Here is a 6,000-nt window from a genome sequence, read left to right as displayed (position 1 = left end):
ATATGGAGATGTGGTGAGCCATAGTGTTTTGGGGTTGTATAGACTTACTCTTCAAGCCTGTCTCTGTCAATTACTTTCTATGTTACTTCAACAGGGTGAATATCTTCTTTGAGTCTTACTTTCTTCATCCAGGGAACAAGAAGAACAATATTTATCTGACAGGGTTCTTGGGAGAATTAAATAATATCATAAAACTGTACCAAGTACTGTTTCATTTTCTCATCGCACAAACATGTAGTAACTTTCAATATGTTAGAAGATTCAGGCAAAGGAGCCACCAGTCACAAAGTAATGTGGTAAGTGCTGCACAGAAGATGGGATTTAAGAGTTTGGACTTTACTTTTTTATTTGTTTGGAAATTAGAAGCCATGGAGAAGTTTCAAGAAAAATCTTACACTTCCAAATGTCCATTTTGGAGAACTAACTCTGATTGCAATATAGGGAATGGATACAAGGAGACAGACTGGTGGGTGAGACACTTGTTTGTAGCTATTGCAGAAGTCCTAGGCTAGAACTTCTATTCTGGACTTCAGTCCCAGCTGAGGAGCACAGATTGTAAGAGAAGACTAAAGAGGAAGGTCCAGGTACAGGGTTTATTGGCTTGTTGATGGACTGAATGTACAAAAGGAGAGGGAGAGAACTGAAGCATGGCTCTGAGTCTTAAGTGCCAAAGGATACAAGGAAATAAGTAGGTTTGAGGTAAAGAATAATCAATTAGCTTCTGGGCATGCTGAATTTGAGATGGCTGTGGGACATCTAGGGGGAGATTTTAAAATAGGTATTTGGATCTTGAAGAGAATAGCTAAGGAGAGAAGTCTAACCCAGAGACATGGCTTTATGCTATGTGAATTAGTCACGAAATCTCTCAGAGGCTGTGTGTCAGAATCCACTTCCAGGGGGTGCAGTGAGTAGTATGCACATGGACCGAACGCTGGAAAACCTGTAATCGGTAGGATAAGCTGGCACATCTAGTCTTTTTGCTAGCATGAATACATCCAGAGTTTTCTTATTTAATCAGAAAACCATTCAACCAACCATTCATTCATTGCCATCTAGGCAACAGGATTGTTCTGAGGTAACAGACTTGCAGACCAATTAGTCAGAAGTGGTCACATTGGGTTCAGTTCACATCACGAGTTGGAAAAGAATGTCTCTGCTTCAGAAACTATCATAGAAATACTACAACACGAACAAAATGGTAAAAATTATGGTTTAAAAATTTATCCTTTTTTAAAAAAGATTTTATTTAATTATTTGACAGAGAGGGAGAAAGAAAGAGATCACAAGTAGGTAGAGAAGCAGGCAGAGGGGGAGGAGGAAGCAGCCCCCTCCGCTGAGCAGAGAGCCAGATGTGGGGCTTGATCCCAGGACCCTGAGATCATGACCTGAGTCGAAGGCAGAGGCTTAACCCACTGAACCACCCAGGCGCCCCTAAAAATTTATTCTTGAGAGACTTAGAAATCTTATAAAAAATTTCCAGGAAATCAAAAGCTTCTGGTAATGTGTGAGTCACAAGGAGGAATACTTCATCTTCTGGCCAAAGGCTGACTGTCTAATGATAAAAAGTCATCTTTGCCTCCTCTCTACGGATTTCTCATATCCAGTCAATTGCCAAGCTTTAGTAATTTGACCTCATGGATGATTCTTATCTCTCTTTCTTCCTTTTAATTCCTTGCTTTGGCACTAATTATCTCACCTTAAGCTTTCACTTTAGATGCCTTCCTACCTTCCAAACCATTTCACACTACGCTGCATGTATCTTCTGAAATCACTGGACACAGTCCAAGCTGGCATTCAATTTCCTGAACAGTATACCCTAACCTGGCTTTCCTCCCTCATTCATTCAACAAACATTACAGGCACAGCTGAGAAGTTAGAACTTTTCCGAATGTAAGATGCACATTCTTATCTATTAACAGTTTTCCCCCTCCTGCTTCTTCTGCCATGCTATTTTTCCATCTTCTTTCTTACCCATTGACCCTCAGCACTGAGTGCCTACCTACCTTCAACCACCAGCTTAAATACCTCTTCCCTTCAGATGTACAACCTTATCACACTAGTTGGAAATCCATCCTTTTCAAAAGAAATTTTATTATACAGAATTTATCATATGTTACTTTTAGTGATTTATGTAAATTTATTTATTATTTAAATTTTTTTTTTTTTTTTTTTTTTTAGAGAGAGAGAGCATGAGTCAGGGGGAAGGGCAGAGGGAGAAAGAGCATCTTAAGCGGGATCCACATTCAGTGCAGAGCTGGTCGTGGGGCTTGGTCTTATGACCCTGAGATCGTGACCTGAGCCAAACCAAGAGTTTACCACTTAACTGACTGAACCACCCAGGCACTCCAATGTAAAAATATTATTCTCTCTACTCAAATATAAGCTGTCCTAGGACAGGGAAAGGTTTTTTATTTTCGTGTCTCATACATGCCTTCCGACACAGTAGGTACTTAGTAAATTACCGTCAAGTACGAATCTGAGGCTATAGCTCATAACCTTCCTTATTTTAAATACACCCACTTTAACATTCCTCAGAGCCATCCCTCCTCCCCCCAGGATGAGTGAAAGTTTGGCCAAGGATTGTTCTGACAAATGTTCTGTTATATGTGAGTCTTAACCTTTAAGTAATTGAAATTCAGTCATTCAGAGAATATTTATTAAGAGATTATTAAACCTCAGAGGTTACTGCACCAGGCTCTGAGGTTACAGAGCTAAACAAGACAGCCTTCCTTGCCTGAGAGGACTCCATAGTTAAAAGTTCTATAATAAAAGCATTTGTAATGCTGAGGGAATCCTGAGGAGGGCGCACTAACCTTGCCTGGGGAAGTTGGAAAAGACCACACCACCATACAAGATTTTGTTTGACAATGCAGGAATTTTTACTTAAAATTTAATCAACAGAATTTATTGCATATCCAATGCTGTGCTTGCACACTTGCCTGTAGCTGAAATATGTTAACTTTTACCCGATAAACATGTCCATAAAATTCAAGAATTTTTAGCTTATTGTATCAGGCATTATTCTAAGAATTGCAAAGACAGTATCTCATTTAATTCTCTTTTATGGAATAGGTACTATTCTGTATCAATTTAATAGGTTAAAAACACTCTGGGTACAAGAAGTATGAGTTAATTGTTTATATTAATTGGCAGGACTGGGATTTAATAGAGTCATTCTGATTCCAAAACCTTAACTATTCTATTACATATTCAAAGAATTCTAGGAGGCCGTAAGTTTGGAAAAATTATAGAAAAACCATAGCAATCATTTGACATTTACTGTTTTAAAATTGGTTAAAGCAGGCCTAAAAAGATAGCTACTTTTTCTTTAGGGTGAAAAATAGGTTCAATTTAGTAAAAAAGCATTTCAGGTACTATTTAAGGTACAAAACAATCAGTAAACCAAACCTCCATAGAACTGTAAGGTTTGTGAAAACATGAGATTCTTATAACTAGGAGAAGAGAGCAATGCCTTATATTTCCATTCTGAAAATGGTCATCTCACTTCACTTTTTTATTGCTATATTCATTTGCATTGTTTAAGATTTAACTTCTGTGCAAAACTACTTATGAGAAGGATTTCTGCTTGTGCAAAAGCTTCAAAATCATTGTTATTTCTTAATAACAATGTTATTAAGTATAGTTTTGATGGGAAGGAAGTCCAGACTTTTTTTAAAGATTATATATTTTTTAAGTAACCTCTACACCCAAAGTGGGCCTCGAACTTATAACCCTGGAATCAAAAGTCATATGTTCTACCAACTGAGCCGGCCAGGCACCCCAGAAACTTCAGTTTTTAACATCAGGTCTCTCCAAGTACAGTTCCAACAGCTCAGAATCTTCCTTTTCCCTCTGAAGATTAATTTCTTTTGTTCTTAATGCTGTGGATTTTGAAAGTTTGATTTTATTATTTTATCAAATGTAGGTCATCAGCCCATTTCATTTGTTACTCTATTGGCCTACCAGGCTTTGATTTATCACTTCCCTCTGAGGTGATCAGACTCTAAAGCCTGAATATCCTTTATCTTTTAGACCACAATGAAAAAGTATTTGTTTACATCAAGAAAAAGAGCTGTCAGTGGTTCAAAATATTGTTTCTTCATAAGAGGTAAGTTTGCTTCACAAATAAACGTAGAAATCATCGAGTTATTTGCTAAGTTACTGAATACTATCTGTTAAAAAGACCTATCTATTTAGATAAGTTTAAAAAGTCAGTCTGCAAGGTATATACCAAATTGTTAACAGTGGTTTTAGGTGGAGGTTGGGATTATAAATAAGAAGACTTCCCCTTTCCTCATGTTGGATTTTTTTGGAAGATCTTGTATAATCAGAAAAAAGAAACACTTTAACACAGGTAACTTCCACTTGGATAAAAAAAATAAATTCTTTCTAGATATAATCACAATAAAGAGTACCTATTTGGTCTGCCCTTTCCTAGTGGACCAGGTTAATTGTTGTTTGCAACCAGAATACTCTTGTTTGGTCACATGTGGTGTTGCCCTGACATATGGATACACCCCAACTTTCCTTTTCAAATACCTTTTATCAGTTACCCAAAGTTTTATTCTGCAGAGTATTTATTGACTATCATTAAAAAAGACAAGAGGTAACAAGTATTGGTGAGGATGTGGAGAAAAGGGAAACTTGGTGTGCTATTGGTGAGAATGTAAATTGGTGCAACCACTATGGAAAACGTTATGGAGGCTCTTCAAAAAATTTAAACGAGAACTACCATATGATCCAGCAATCCCACTTCTGGCCATATATACAAAAGAAATGAGATCACTATCTCAAAGGGTATCTCAAAGTGATGTTCATTGCAGCATTATTTACAATAGCCAAGATATGGAAACAGCCCAAGTGTTTGCTGATGAATGAATGGATTAAAAATGTGATATTATATATATATATGTAACATATTTTATATATATATATATACATATCTATATGTATATATATATATATATATAATGTAACATTTTTCAACCTCATGAAAGAAGGAAATCTTGCCATCATTTGGAAAAACATGGATGAACCTAAAGGACATTATGCTAAGTGAAATAAGCCAGACACAGAAAGACAAACATTTTATGGTCTTATTTACATGTTGAATCTCAAAATTTTAAGAATGGTGGTTACCAGGGGAAAAGGGGGGAAATGAGGAGATATTGACCAAACAGTACAAAGGTTCAGCCATGTGGGATGAATAAATTCTGGAGATTTAGTGGATCATTAAATGGTGACTCTCATTAATAATACTGTATTATAAACTTGACATTATTTAAGAGAGTTGATCTTAAGTGTTCTCATCACTTACACCAAAAGGCATAACAGTGTGAGGTGGCCGATGTGTTAATTAATTGGCTATGGCAATCACTTCACCAGGTTTACACATATCGAAGCATCATGTTGTATATCTTCAACATATACAGTTTTATTTCCCAGGTATGCCTCAATACAGCTGGGGAAAAAAAAATAAATTCAAAATGAAAATAAAAAACTTTCAAGTATTCACAGAGATGGGCTTCCTAGAATGTGGGATGGTAACCAAGAGGGAACCCTCCCATAAGTTAGAGACGATAAAAGCCGCATTAGAAGTGTGGGTAGAATTGTAACTAGAGGTGAGGTTTGAATGAGGGAGAGGAAGGGAAAGGAGGAGGAGAAGACTAAGAAGAGTAAGATGAAGGAGGAGTAAAAAAGAAGTAGAAAGGGAAGAGGGGCGGGGTGGGGGAAGAATTACCCTTACCTCATCAGAGAGAAGTGTAGCTCACATTTTGGTGTAGGCACAGACACACAAATGCACACACATAGCAACTTCAGCACTTTTCCTAAAATTGGCAGGCGCACAAAACTTCGACGAGAGTCAGTCAGCTGGCTCTAAGCGTGTCAGGTTTGTCATAGTCATGCCGCCTTTAGGAAGCTGTGTTTAAGAGAGCAAAATTTAGGCCCCACTATGAAAGACGGGAAAGAAAGCAGATGGATGAGTGGTATTTCTAGGAG

This window comes from Lutra lutra, chromosome 4 (genome assembly GCF_902655055.1).
Source record: "Lutra lutra chromosome 4, mLutLut1.2, whole genome shotgun sequence".
Lineage (NCBI taxonomy): Eukaryota > Metazoa > Chordata > Mammalia > Carnivora > Mustelidae > Lutra > Lutra lutra.
Note: the sequence above shows the minus strand (reverse complement) of the source record.